Raw genomic sequence first — 15,955 nt, forward strand, 5'->3', positions numbered from 1 at the left:
GCTACCATCAACAGATGCTCCCAACATGAGTATGGTGTAAACCAAAGTGCAGCTTCGTACTCCGCCCCCGGTACTGCTGCTCCTGGCAAGTACGGACCGTGATACGAGCTGAAGCTGAGGTTCACGCTGCAAGAATGGGAGAGGCAAAGAGTGTCCCTCTCCGAGCCTGCACCCTGCCCCAGGCAGCGACATACGTTACCTGGGGGGTGCGACCTCGCTCTGCTCTCCTGTTCTCATGACTTGGGCCTCCCATGCGACTTTGTGGATTCGGCACCATTGGCGATAACGAAGATCTCAGGCTGCAAGAGGGCACACGGACACAGCGTCAATGAGACTCACTTGAGCTTTGGGTGTGCACGATCACAGGGCAATCTTCACGAAGGTGTCAGGTTGCAAGAAGCACGTGCACACAGCGTCGCTGAGACTCACTAGAGTTCCGGGTGCACACGATCACAGGGCAATCCTCACGAGGGTCTCAGGCTGAAAGAAGCACACGCACACGGCGTCTCTGAGACTCACTCGAGTTCCGGGTGCACACGATCATACGGCAATCCTCACAAGGGTCTCAGGCTGCAAGAAGCACACGCACACAGCATCGCTGAGACTCATGTGGACTCCGGGTGCACGATAACAGGGCAATCCTCATGAAGGTCTCAGGTTGCACATAGCACACGCACACACCATCGCTGAGACTCACTTGGACTCCAGGTACATGATAACAGGGCAATCCTCAGGAAGGTCTCAGGCTGCACAACGCACACACACACAGCGTCACTGAGACTCACTTGGACTCTGGGTGCACAGCACAACAACAGGGCAATCCTCACGAAGGTCGCAGGCTGCGCAAAGCACGCGCACACTGTGTCACTGGGACTCACTTGGACACCAGGTGCACACGATCACAGGACAATCCTCACTAAGGGCTCAGGCTGCAAAAAGCACACGCACACAGCGTCACTGAGACTCGCTTGGACTCCAGGTGCCCACGATCAGAGGGCAAGTCTTACGAGGGTCTCAGGCTGCAAAAAGCACACGCAGACAGTCGCTGAGATTCTCCTGGCAACCTTTGTGTTCCTGAGTTGCCAGCTCTCCTCGGGCCCTTGGGGTTCAGTTACTTCAGGACAAAGCACACAGCAAAGTCCCTTTAGCCTCTCCTTGGTTAAATCAGAAAACTGCAGGCCAGCCCCAGAACACACAGCAAGGGTCAGTCCTTTCCTTCAGTCTCTTCAGCTGGTTCTTCCTTGGCAGAGGTTCCTCTTGACCATGATGTAGTTTCAATCCTTTTCAGTTATGAGCAATCCCATGTTCAGGGGTTTTAGCTCTCATAGTTATACCCCTAAACGTCTTTGAAATCTTTGTGTTCAGGGGGGCACTGACCCCTGTCTAAACCAGTTCTGGGTGTCTCCCTGCCAGTGACACCTTCTTCCTTTGATATTGGGGGTCTGGATCCTTAATTAGTCAGCAGGAGATAGAGTAATTTTCTTATTGCGGCTGCCCAGGCCTCTTCACCTTTAGGGGCTACTCCTGCCCCCTACACTGCAGATGCAGGTCAGTCTGTGGCTGTCACACCTCCTCCCCTGGGTCAAGACATTCCCCAGATCCTATCACTTTCCGATCCAGACAGTCAATCCACAAGCAGGCAGAGACACAAAGAAATGTTAGAGCACAAAAACCCAGCCACTTCTAAAAGAGTGATTTCTAAACACCCAATGCAAAAACCACCTTCAAAAAAGAAATGTTATTAAATTGTGAGTTCAGGCATACTAAACTCCACCTCTCCATCTTTGGGAAGATAGGCTGTAAACATATTACACCGCCTTCCCATTCGATCCTATGGGCAAGATGGCCTTTCAACAGTGAAAAACGAAATGGAGATTATTTCACAGTCAGGACATGGTACACACCTCAGTACATGTCCTACCTTTCACATACACTGCACCCTGCCCAGGGGTGTACCGTGCGCCTACCATAGGGGTGTCTGATGTGCATAAGAAGGGAAGGGTCAGGCCAGGCAAGTGGGTGCACTTGTCAGGACAACATGGCAGTTTAACAACTTCGCACAGGCACTGCAGTGGCAGGCCTGAGCTCTCTTTTTTAAGACTACTTGTGTGGGTGGCACAATTAGTGCTGCAGGCCCACCAGTAGCATTTGCATTACCAGCCCTGGCACACATAGTGCACTTTACATGGACTTTACTAGTAAGGCAAACATACCAATTATGGACAACCAATTACAATAACACTTTACACAGGGAACACTTACACTTTGACACTGATCAGCAGTGGTAAAGTGCCCAAAGCATCTAAGTTGGCAACACCATGTCAGAAAAAAGGTCTAGCAGGAAGGCAAAAAGTTTAGGGAACTTTAGCCAAATAGGTCCCAGTCCAACAACCTCAATCAAATCCAAATGTCAGACAGCCCCAGTTAAGTATGGGCTAAAACGGATGAGTTTGAAAGGCACAAACCGTATGGATCAGGCATGGAAGGATCACTTTTCTATGAAGCCAAAATTCAGTTATGCGATTTATTGGAATAAGGAAGTTGTTAGGCTAGGTCATGCACCAAAATATATATATACAAAAGAGTGTTCTAGGGAATTAATGTTTACCGATCTTGTAGACTCCCAATCCCCAATTGCCATCAAAACAACAAAAGGGAGACTACCGGTCAACGTGTACAAAGGCAAAATAAATTTTGGATGGAAGATCGTGAAACTACGAGCAATACAGCCTCACTGAATTATGATGAAACCCATCAGCCCACCATTCTGTCGGAGCATCGTCATCTGGGATTGATAACATGAACTTGGTGCAGTCCACCTCTTACTCGGGGGAACTTGACTGCGCTCGGTTCATAACTGGTGGTCAGCCCAGCCAGATTAAGATCTCATCAGTGGTGCTGATAACTTTGATTGCACGGTGAATGTGAAAGTTAAAAATGACTCCTGGGACACACAAAAAATCTTTTTAATAAAGGCTATCCTAGTGTCAAGATTAAAAACAAAAGCTGATAGTTTGAAAAAATAACTATCTTATAGCAATAGGACAAAGGTCGACATGTTTCAGCCGTATAGGTGACAATAACCCGGCTTTTGTCAGGACCACGATGGTTAAACGCTACTGCAGTAATACGAAAAATGTGAATAACATAGACAATAATTCAATTAAACATTTTGTAGAAAATCATAGTTCAGCTACACCCTACCGGAACCTGGTTAGCACAAAAGTGCGAAGGTTTCAAATCTATTGGGGGTGCAGTCATGAACCATCCTCAAACTTAAAGCTGTTGTCAAGGAAGGTGCTAATTTCTACAGTGAACAAGCAATCTTCTATTTTAAAGCTGCACCTAAAAATTGACACCTTAGGAAAGATACATTCGATTTGCCATGCAGGTCTGTTCAATCCATCTTTGTATGTACAACAATATTGTGTTTTGCCTGTAAACCACCGGGAAAGACTTTACTCTAGCCGAGGGAGTTGAGGAATAACAGATACCTCTGCAACCCCTGCAGAATGGGGGGTCCAGTCTTCTATACATGAAGTGCCCCCGTCAGCATGTCTGTGCAGCATGTCTCTCTAAAGCCCCTGCACTGTTCAGCCTGCTCTGAGCTGACATGCAGCTGACCTGTACTGAAAAGAACAAGATAAGGTATTTTTTTTCTTCAGTCTGAACCCGAGCCTGTCAGGCTCCAGACAATAGTGGGTGGGGCCCCCTGAAAGAGAGTGTCCTCGACAGAAAACTGCTGGTCTCAGAGGGGAAGAAGTAGCACAGAACTGACTGAAGCTGAGGTAGGGTTGCCACTTTCCCAGAGAAAAATGCGCGCTCTCTCTCTTCATATTCTAAGATTCTGCAAAGGACTGCACATGATTCTTAAGTATAACTTTATATAAAAAAATCTGTCTTCGTTTTAACATTGCCTTTCTGTCTTTCTTTATTTCAGTTATCGGTCAGGATCCATTAGGGTAGCTGAAAATCATTTTAAAGTGTTTTCTTCTTACATTAATGTTAAAGGTTTGGATTGATAAGGGGGAAAAAATCAGCCAACAATTCAAATGCTAGTCATTGCAAGTGATTTCCTAATGTTTCTATTAAAAGCTCTAGATGGAACCTCAGAGTTCTCGTTTCCCTCTGGCATGCTTTAGATAAGGTGTTAGGCAAAAGTTAAAAGCAACATGCAATATATATAGTTTAACATAATGGTCAAATGTATAGCAGTAAAAGGCCCATATATAAAAATGACAGTAACCGACTTTTTAAAAAATATTTCCAAGCGCTATGTGGAACCTCAGAGTTCTCGTTTCCCTCTGGCATGCTTTAGATAAGGTGTTAGGCAAAAGTTAAAAGCAACATGCAATACATATAGTTTAACATAATGGACAAATGTATAGCAGTAAAAGGCCCATATATAAAAATGACAGTAAGCGATTTCTTTTTCAATATTTCCAAGCACTATGTGTATTTTTTAAACCAAAGTCAATCAATCAATCAATCAAACACTTGTATAGCGCGCTACTCACCCAGTCGGGTCTCAAGGTGCTTGGGGGAAGGGGGCCGCTACTGCTCGAACAGCCAGGTCTTGAGTTGTCTCCTGTAGGTGAGGTGGTCCTGGGTCAGCCGAAGGTGGATGGGGAGGGAGTTCCATGTCTTGGCCGCCAGGTAGGAGAAGGATCTGCCTCCGGCGGTGGCTCTTCCGATGCGTGGTACGACGGCGAGGGCAAGGCTGGCGGACCGTAGCTGGCGGGTGGGCGTGTGGAAGGTCAGGCGGTCGTTGAGGTACTTGGGGCCTAGGTTGTGGAAAGACTTGTGTGCGTGGGTGAGGAGCCTGAAGGTGATCCTCTTGTTGACCGGGAGCCAGTGCAGGTTCCTCAGGTGGCTGGAGATGTGGCTGCATCGAGGGATGTCCAGGATGAGTCGGGCTGAGGCGTTCTGGATGCGTTGTAGTCTTTTCTGTAGCTTGGCTGTGATTCCGGCGTAGAGGGTGTTTCCGTAGTCCAGCCGGCTGGTTACGAGGGCCTTGGTGACCGTCTTCCTGGTTTCGATCGGGATCCATCGGAAGATCTTGCGGAGCATGCGGAGGGTGTGAAAGCAGGAAGAGGAGATGGCGTTGACTTGTCTGGTCATCGTGAGGGAGGAGTCCAGGATGAAGCCCAGGTTGCGTGCGCGGTCTGTCGGCTTGGGGGCGGTGCCCAGGGCTGGGGGCCACCAGGAGTCGTCCCAGGCAGAGGGTGATGGTCCAAGGATGAGGACTTCCGTCTTCTCTGAGTTCAGTTTCAAGCGGCTGTTCTTCAACCACTCGGCGACGTCTTTCATCCTTTCGTGGAGGCTGGTTCTGGCGGTGGCGGGGTCGTTGGTGAGGGAGAGGATCAGCAGGGTGTCGTCGGTGTAGGAGATGATGTTGAGGTTGTGTTGGCGTGCGATGGCTGCGAGAGGTCTCATGTAGACGTTGAAGAGGGTGGGGCTGAGTGATGATCCTTGCGGGACGCCGCAGATGACTTAGGTGGCCTCGGAGCGAAACGGGGGGAGGCGGACTCTCTGTGTTCTTCCAGCGAGGAACGAGGTGATCCACTTCAGTGCCTTTTCTTGGATGCCGGTGTTGCTGAGGCGTTGGACTAGGGTGCGGTGGCAGACAGTGTCGAACGCGGCGGAGAGGTCCAGGAGAATGAGTGCCGCTGTTTCCCCATTGTCGAGAAGGGCTCGGATGTCGTTGGTGGCTGCGATGAGGGCGGTCTCGGTGCTGTAGTTGGCTCTGAAACCGGACTGCGAGGGGTCGAGGGATCCATTAGTCTCGAGGAAGGCGGCAAGCTGTCTGTTGGCGATCTTCTCGATGACTTTGGCCGGAAAAGGGAGGAGCAAGATTGGGCGGAAGTTTTTGAGGTCGTGGGGTCCGCTGTTGGTTTCTTCAGTAGGGCGCTGAGCTCGGCGTGCTTCCAGCTCTCCGGGTAGGTGGCGGTGTCGAAGGAGGTGTTGATGACGTCTCGGAGTTGGGGTGCGATGGTGGAGTCGGCCTTGTTGAAGACGTGGTGGGGCAGGGGTCAGTCGGAGATCCGGAGTGGATGGTGTTCATCGTGCGGGCTGTGTCTTCGGTGGTCACTGCGGTCCAGGTGCGGAGGGTCGTGGCGGGGTGCGTTGGTTCGACGTTAGGGTGCGAGGATGGTGTGCAGAAGCTGTTGTGGATGTCGGCAATCTTGCGGTGGAAGAACGAGGCGAGGGAGTCGCAGAGATCTTGTGAAGGGGTGATGCCGTTGTTGCCGGTGCTGGGGTTGGAGAACTCCTTGACGATGCTGAAGAGTTCCTTGCTGTCTTGGGCATTGTTGTCCAGTCGATCCTTCAGTGATTTCTTCTTGGTGGTGCGGATGAGCTGGTGGTGCCTGTGGGTCGCGTTTTTGAGGGCGGTCATGTTGTCAGTGGTCCGGTTGAGGAGCCAGGCTTTCTCGAGGGTGCGGCAGGTCTTCTTGGAGTCCTTGAGTTCGTCGGTGAACCAGGGGGCCTTCTTGCTTCTGGGTTTGCTGGGAGTTCATCAGTGGTGCGGGGTCGTCAGCGCAGGCAGTCAGCCACTGCGTGAAGTTGCGGGCTGCTTCGTTGGGGTCCGGTGTGCTGTCAGGTGGGTTCTGGTTGAGGGAGGTGGTGAGCTGGTCGGCGGTGATCTTGCTCCATCTTCTGTGAGGAACCTGTTGCGGGTGGTGGTGGGTGGTGGTTTTTCTGAAGCTGAAGTGGACGCAGCTGTGGTCAGTCCAGTGGAGTCCGGTGGAGTGGCTGAAGGCGATGTGCTTGCTGGATGAGAAGCCGGGGTCATGCGTGTGGCCGGCGTAGTGGGTGGAGGTGTTGACCAGTTGCTTGAGTTCGAGGTTTGCGAGGTTGTCCAGCAGGGCGGCGGTGTTGCGGTCCTTGTTGTTCTCCAGGTGGAAGTTGAGGTCCCCTAGGAGGATGTAGTCGGCTGAGGGGAGGGTGTGTGGGCTGATGAAGTCCGTGATGTCTTCGCCGAATTGTGTGCGAGGTCCTGGGGGTCTGTAGATGAGGGTGCCTCTGAGGGTTGTCTTTGGGTCGGTGTGAATCAGGAAGTGGAGGTGTTCGGCGGCGGGGAAGGTGTCGTCGGCGTCTGTCGTGATGCAGATGGTGTTCTTGTGGACGATGGCGATGCCTCCTCCGGTCTGGTTGACGCGGTCCCTCCTGATGATCTTGTACCCGTCCAGGATGGCGATGGCGATGTCGGGGGCAGAGGAGGCGTTCATCCATGTTTCGGTGAGGAATACAATGTCTGGAGATGTTGTGTCGAGCAGGTTCCAGAGCTCGACGGCGTGTCTGTGGACGGATCGGGTGTTGAGCAGGATGCACTTGAGATTGCTGCTGGGAATCGGCATTGCTGGCATGGTGCACGTTCGGAGGCAGGTGAACTTGCAGGTTGTGCAGGTGAAGGGTCCGTGGAAGTGTTTCAGGGCGGCTCGGCAGCAGGCGGGGTTCCGGCCGGCGTTGAGTGCGTTGAGGGCCGCGGCGTCGTAGGTGTGTCGGGTCGTCTTGCGTTGGTGGGGGCCAGGGGTCCTGGCACTGGGCGCCGTCCAGGCGTGGACGGGCGCAGACGGGCTTACCTTTGGCGTGCCTTCGGCGCATAATCGGCGCACCCGCTGCGCGTGACTGCTGCGTGCACGCGCGGTCGCCATATATGGCGAAGTTTGAGGGAGGGAGGAGCAGCTGGGAGGCGGGAGCGGGGAGGGCACAGAAGGAAAAGGGGTCTTGGCCGCTAGCACGGCGGCGGGAAGCGGGGCGGGCAAATGCAATCCAACACGGCACTGGGGGTACAGAAAGAAAATAGGAAACAAGATGGGGACGAAAGGTTAAACACCAGACAGGGGAAAATAACTGTTAAAAGACGGCACAAATGGTGAAATACAACAGAGTGATGAAATACGGCACAAGTGGGGAAAAATAAATACAGCACAAGCAGTTGCGGCGAGGGTTGGGAACAGCGAGGCAGAGGGGCGGGGTGAGCGAGGTCAGCGAGGTCGGCTCTGCAGGCAGCAGGGGCAAGGAGCACACGCAGCAGCTGGCGGATGAGCGGCGCGGGGGTGTCCTGAGACAAAGTCTACAAAGCAGACTGCCTTTGTGTTAGCTACATGAAAAGATTCATGGAGTTCAATATTTAAATAACCATTTTAAGCTTCAGTATTGTAAACCAGAGATCTCCACCTCTCTCTTGTCAGATGTATCTTTTTTGCAAACTGGTTCTTGTTATTTTGGGTTTCCCATTATAGACAGGACTACAAGTAATAGAATGGAATGCATCAACTGGTCACAGGTGAAATGGAAAAATGTGAGGTCACTGTGTAGGGTCTAACAGATGATTTCTTGTTCACATATACAGCTTGAAAGCATTTTGCTTCATTGTTTCCACAAAGTACATTTGTGTTTTCATACTGGAATAACAGGAATGTTCAGCAGCATTGCTATTTAAGTTTCCAAACTAAAATCCTTCTCTTATGTATATAACAGGGGGGGCTCCATGATACCAAACCATGTTAATGGGCCAGTGAGGAAGGGGACCAAGCACACAATTTAATTGGGCCAATGTTAATGATAATGCCAGGTGACTGTAAGGAAATAGTCTCTGAAAGGGGAGTCTGTAAGGATTTACTAAATTACTGCTGTGTTAGGTAAAGAATTAATTTATATTCAAAAGGTATGTAGCGGATGTATGTAAATTGTCTTTCAAACTAGACTTTTTCAAGGTTTTTCAGTCAAATCTTTACTTTTCTGTTTTGTGTACCAGAAAATAAAATACAAATATAATAAACAGAAGTTAGGTCTGCTGGTTTCACAATGGGCAATCCCATATCTAGACTATAGTTTGTCCCACAAGTATATATTTGTTTTTTGGATTTATTGGAGTAGGAGACAAGTGGCTGGGGGCCCATTAGCATTTCTTGTTGGGAGCCCCCTTAAGTTTCGTTACACCACTGGGGGTGGAGTTGCTTGCCTTAGATCTTAACCAAGAACAGACGCAATCCAGTGGTTTCAGACATCTGGCTTTGTGATGAAAAAAAGGATCTGGAACTTTTTATGCTGTTCTGCTGCTATTATGATAAAGCCAGGTCCAACAGAATAATGTAGGTCCTTCGCAAAGAGCAGATTGAGAAAACTGCAGACCAAATTGTCTTCTTGCCAAGTGACCTGGTGGCCATGTAATTAAAGTGACAGGCTTATATTTGAGGCTGGCTGCGACATTCATGCAAAACTCCTGGTCGCTTAATATGTATGTTTTGGTGTTATTGTACACTTATAGTCTGTGTGGCTATTTCCTTCAAGTGTTTAAATGATCCACATTAATCTATATTGTCTGTTTTTTTAGGTTAATGGGACGGAAGCACTTCAATAAACTCAATCTCAAACTCTCTCGTCCTCTTAAAAAGTAGTCTGTCACAGCAGGAGTGACTTCAAAGCTGATTGTCCAAAAACACAGGCTAGGGGAATGACAAGTTCACACCTGCATGTCAGCCTCAGTGATATGTGCATCAAAAGATTAGCCCATGGCTCCCAGCCCTTCTCTTAAGTTTTTCTTTTTTTTTTTTTTACAGAGTTTTATATAGCGCAAACTTGACCCGAAGTATTGGGTATCAGAGCGCTTTACATAGAACCAGTTGCGTTACATGAGGACACATTCATTTTTGCTAGTCACGCGGATATTAAGTGATTTGCCCAGAATCACAGGCTGTTCAGTGTCATTGCAGACTCGAACCCGGTCCCCAAGATTCGAGGTTGACCGCTCTAGCTGTTAGGCCAACTCCTCTCCCACATCCCTAACTCCTTCCTGATATGTGCCCATGCCCCTTCTTGGTGATCTCTTAGTGAATCAAAGAGCACCTTTTGAAGTGTTCTGTGGAATTATGGCTCTCCCCTCCACAGTGTGTGTTACAACCAGCTTACAGAAATGCAGCAATATATAAATGTCTGGGGAATTACGCTGCCTCCTCATGTTTTCACCATGCAGGCCTGGGTCTCCTAAAATGGAACCCAATGTACTACATGTATTGTCCTATTTACAGGCACCCATACACAGAGTGTTTGTATACATCATACACACAATGCACAGCATTAGTAATAATAATAATAATAATAATAATAATACAGACACTTATAGAGCGCAACAGTTACCTCAAACAGAGATGTCCGGCAATAAAGCGATCAGTAGTGCATAGTTGACAAACCGGAAAGGCTAGGCCTTGGCCCAATTATTCTGCCCTAAAGAGCCAGGTCTTAATCATTTTACTAAAAAGGGGTTCTGTATCTATGTTGCTGAAATCACTTGGCAAGGAGTTCCATAGTTTTGCCGCCCGACCGTGAAGGATCTGCGCCCCATGCGAGCCTTCTTGAAGCGAGGTGTGCAGAGAAGCTTTTGAGAATTGGATCTTAAGGATCTAGACTTCTTGTAACCACGTAGTCTTTGTTTTAGGTAGCTTGGGCATTTACCATGAGTGGCTCAGAATGCAAGCGTCAAAGCCTTGAACTTGATTCTTTTTGCCACTGGTAACTAGTGGAGCTCTTTTAGATGCGGAGAGACATGTTCGCCGAAAGGAACCCACCTAATCAGTATCGCAGCCGCATTTTGTACCATCTGAAGACGTCTAATTAGGTACTTTAGCAGGCCAAGATAAAGGCAATTCGCATAGTCCAATCTAGATGTTGCTACGGTATTAACAATGGTTTTTCGGCATTCTTCTGGCAGTAAATGCAGGTATTTCTTCAAGTTTCTCAGTTTACAGAAACAGGTAGCTGTTACCTGCCGTATCTGTACAGAGAATGAAAGATCGGCCTCCCTCTTCACACCCAGATTTTTTACGCAGTCTGTAGGAGAGAGGGGAGGTCCCATTTCCGATGGCCACCATAGGGCTAGTGCTGGAGGTGTCTCTTTCCCGAAGAACATCACCTCCGTCTTTCCTGCGCTGAGCTGAAGTTTATTGTTGTTCATCCACAACGCTATATCTCTCAGGCAGCCCTTGAAACTTTTAAAGGCATCCTCAGTCTGCTCTTCAAAGGTGAAGACCAGCTGGGTGTTGTCGGCGTACTAAATCGCTTTGACCCCCCCAGTTGGGAATCAAGGAGAACAGTGGAGCCAGTACAGATTAAACAGGAGTGGACTCACTGCTGATCCCTGAGGGACTCCACACCAAAGCTGTTTTGGTTTAGACACAAAGGGTTGCAACGCAACCTTCTGGGAGTGATTATTCAGGTAGGAGTAAAGCCAGGACAGTGCCATTCCCCCAATGCCAATCTCTTGAAGTCTTCGTGACAGTGAGGTGTAGTCGACGGTGTCAAATGCCACCGATAGATCCAGAAGCACCAGCATCGCGGATGCCCCAGAATTCACCGCCAGTCGCACCAACTCTGCCACCTCCAAAAGGGCCGTCTTGGTACTAAAGCCAGATCAAAAGCCCAATTGGGTATCGTGTAGGATGCCCTTGCTTTCGATAAAGCTTGACAATTGTCATTGCACCAGTTTTTCCAGCATCCTGGTAACAGAGAGATCAGCCTGTAGTTGTTCAAGTCCCCTGGCTCCCCATTTGTTTTTTTTCCTCAGGGTAAGGAGCGTGGCATGTTCCCTGATATCTGGGAAGGTGCTCGACGAAAGGGATGCACGTGTATTAGGGAGTGTGCTATCACTTTCCACAGTTTGGAGGGGCAGAGGTCATCCGGAGCCCCTGACGTACACCTCAAGATTTCTGCCAGCGCATCCTGCTGGGAGATAAGGGTAAAATCAGTAAATGAGCACCCTTGGGTGCAACCGTCTCTACTATCAGATTTCTCTGTCTCCAGAAAGGTAGAGAATGACATATACACTTTCTGGATTTTATTGTCAAAAAAGATGGAGATACTTTCGCACAGCCAGCGGGAGGCTTGCACAGCCATCTCTAGAGGTAATGGTTTAAGAAAGGAGTTGGCTATCTTAAACACCTCCTTGGTAGAGTTAGCCACCTTGTAGATGCAGCTAACTAGGTAGTCCCTCCTAGCTACCTTTATCAGGTTGTGTAATTCTTTCAGTGCGTTCCAATAGGTGATCTTGGCCGCCTCACAATAGTTAGCCCTCCACTGCAGTTCAAGATGTTTACAACTGCTTTTGGCAGAACTGAGTGATTCTAAAAACCAGGGGGCAGAGGGTGCGAACCTCGCAGATCTGGCAAACCTGGCGGACCTGACCAGAGCCACTGATTAGACCGCTGTCGAGATCCACTGATTCAAAGTCAGGGAGTCCACATTAGGATCAGCTGAGAGTGTGGGTTGGCTGGCCTGAAGGCTAGGATCCAGGGACACTGCTGTCAGGTTTTTCCAACTTCTCTTAATATGATTACTCTCTGGCAAGGCTTATCCACCCTGAAGAAGAATGGACTCAGGCAGTGGTCCGATCAGACCAGTTTGATGGGGACCTTTGTGGGCAGGGAAACCAAGTTGGAGAACACAAGGTCCAGAGTGTGCCCTGCCTTATGTGTGGGAGAAGTAACATGTTGTATTAGATTGGCCCCCCAAGGGAGTGCAGTAGCTGAGCTACCAGCTTGCAAGTAGGGTCATTTACAGGTTAGTTAAAATCACCTCAAATAGTGAGATTTGAGTATAATAACGGTTTCTGAGCAATATAATTGCAGAGCTCGTATATCATGTTTGGTGCACAATCTGGAGGTCTATAGATGAGAATGCCTGAAAAGGGGGTTGAAGGGTCTATTTACGAACAATAGTTAAGACCCTCTCTCCCCTCCAGATTAAGGGGAGCTGATGATAATAGGGACCAGGAGTCCTTACAAATAATAGCTACCCCTCCACCTCCTTTCCCACTCGCCCTGTTGGCGCAGCACATTTTTAACCTGGGTGGGGTGGCCAGGGCCACTACTGCAACAGAATCAGCATTGAGCCATGTTTCTGTTAGAAACATGGCATACCAAGCATTAGTTGTTAGTGCGAGCCATATATCCTCGGCATGCTCAGGCAATGACCTGCAATTTATTAAGCATGCATTGATCCTTGCTGATGGCTACCCTGCTTTCGGATGGTTCTGGCTCGTCATTACTCCTAGCAAGCCCCGTGTACTCTCCAGGCCGCCACGGGCAGTCAGTGCAGGGACCTGATCACATCTGTGGCAATGTTGATGGCGTGGGCCCTAGGGCATGTCTTACCCCTGTGCAACAGTAAGGCCTCCCTGGACCAGTGGATCACCGCACCCATGGGTAATCGGGCATTATGGCTGGTGCTGGCAGCGGTCCGGCCACGGATGGGAGCTGACGGGCTTGCCTTTGGCGTACCCGCTGCTCGTTCGGGCACCCATGCATATTAAATATTGGTGCCGGACCCGGAAGTGAGGAGGTTAGTGGGCAGAGTTACGTCACGTCCCTCCATTCAGTTGGCAAAGAACCAGCTGTGACAGACCAGGGACTCATGCTCAGGACCCAGGCGCAAGTAAAACAACCCATTCCCCCTCTGTGCCTCCTTATAATCAGGTACAGTGTGCAATATTTAAAATAACTCAGGTGGTTTAAAAAGTATTTTTTTTTGCAGAGTTTTATATAGCGGGAACTAGACCCGAATCAGGTATCAGAGCGCTTTACATAGCACCAGTTACGTTACATGAGGACGGACACACATTCATTTTAGGCACGTTGAGATTAAGTGATTTGCCCAGAATCACAGGAGGTTTTGGCATCGTTACCGAGACTCGAACCCAGGTCCCCAGGTCCGAGGTCGAGCGCCCTAGCCATTAGGCCAACACCTCTCCTCTCCTCTCCTCTCTTTAAAACAAGGCGCAACACAAATACCTTACAAGTAGCAAAAATAAGAAACAGGTAGCTAAGCCTTTCAGCGCGCTACTACCTCACCAGCATTGTATCCTCCATGCACTGTATGACTCATAGGCACACATACACCCAGCACATACACTTCCCATGCAATCACTGCACAGCACTGTATTCCTCATGTATTGTGACACTCCCAGCTGCACTTCATCCTTCCTGTAATGTACAATTCACAGGCACACATACACGCACTGCATCCTATGTGCATTGTACTATTCACAGGCACACATGCATCCAGCACATACATTCAACATGTGTGAAAGGGCGAGATTTTGATCGATACCTTATATCTATTGATCCAAACCTCGATCTGGTCGACTGAACCTTTATTGCCTGTCTTGGAAGGAAACAGTACACCTATCTGCAAGTTAGTTCACCCAATAAAGGACTCTACTCTTAAAGATCACGGACAACTTCTAGGTTTCAAAAGTTTATTGTAAAGATATAATGAGCTGCAAATACAAGCATCTCAGAATGAGATTCACGAGATACACAGGTCCAATTACATACATGTGCTCTCGAAAAGCCCTCAGACGAGCAACAGAAATCACTAACACAAGTTCTAAAAATAGCAAAGCTATCAGCATAGACGCATATCTCTCCTTCATTTAGGTTGGAGGAAAACAAACACAGGTTAGGCGTCCCTACCCTGTTCTAGATGGTATCCCTACTTAACCAAATCCCAACCTAACAAAGGTGTCAGCAATGAATGACCCCCAAGGGAAGTCACCCACTCTAAGTCTCTTGGTGAAAACCTAAAGTTCTCCAGTCATGACCCCTCACTGCCTACCCATCCGCTCTCTAAAGGGTCCTCAGGTCTCTGCTCTAACTCCACCCAGGGGTGCTGTCCCTAATACAAAACAGTCAACAACATTTGAGACGCCCCTTGCGAAACGCCTCTCACGTGGTGCAACTTCAGGCTTTTTCCATGATGCTTTGTATTGGGCCTCAGACGTTAGAGTTGACCTTGCTTCTCAGTCTCTTCTCCGGCCCGCTGATACCCCTTAAACATTCCAGAACCCTCCTCCATGTCTGGGCCGTCTACTGAACAGACCTCTATTCATTCACTTATAATTGGATCCCCCCTTTCCTGTTGCAGACAGATATCTGCCGCCAAGAACCCAACTCTCATAGACTTCTAAAAAGGCTTGCAACATTTCTCAGCCCAGACATGTACGTGTAAATCAATGCTAAAACATTTCAGGCCTACAATATTTCACATTATGATTATAGCATTCTATTTCTTCATTTAATTAAAGCATGTTAAAACTCTTATTCTATTATTTAGAAAACATTACTCTAAATCATGGCCCATTAATGCAATGACCAAAAACGTTAAACAATCTGTGTCGTGAAAAGAAACACCTTCCCTTTTAGCTCCAGCTCTGGCCCTGAGGCCTACCACGTTCTGCGTTTTACCACAGACCATTTTATATGTTAACAGCTACACGACATAGATTCAAAATAATCACGTCTAATAAAATCATATAATGTCACACATTTCTGTATTAATTCCACTTCTACTTAAATCTCTATATTAGCTATACATTTAGAATATAATTTCATATACTATTAGCACTCATGGCATTTCTCTTCATGAATTATGCTCTCTATAGGTAAGTATGATGTACTCATATATTTATATCAGTTTGCGCTCTCTCAGTTCCCCCCTTTGATGACCTCTCGGGGTCATCACTAACATTTAAACTGCAGTTATTGCTGGCATTCTCTGCGCTTCCAGAGCTCTCAGGCTCCTGTACTGATTATCTTGTATGGCAGCCAATCTCTGCAACTGTTCTCTTTGGGCCCTTTCTGACCTTCTTGCTCTGTACCATTTGAATACCCTCACCAATCCCCACAATATTATCCCACAGATCAATATTATGATGATAGGCTTTAGGATATACCAAATAAAGCTTTTGCCTAAGGTGGAAAACCACCCTCCAACTGTACTCATTCCGTGGCCCACCTTTTCCCAGACATTTTCTCTACTCAAGTCTTCGATCTCTTTGTGTATATTAGTTATGTTCTTAATAACTTTCTCAAGGGGTTTTGAAAGGTCTGGAATGTAAGTGCAACATTCCTGAACCTTCAAAGCCTTACAGACTCCGCCCTCTTTTGCTAATAAGACA

Source organism: Lissotriton helveticus, chromosome 3_1 (genome assembly GCF_964261635.1).
Source record: "Lissotriton helveticus chromosome 3_1, aLisHel1.1, whole genome shotgun sequence".
Taxonomy (NCBI): Eukaryota; Metazoa; Chordata; class Amphibia; order Caudata; family Salamandridae; genus Lissotriton; species Lissotriton helveticus.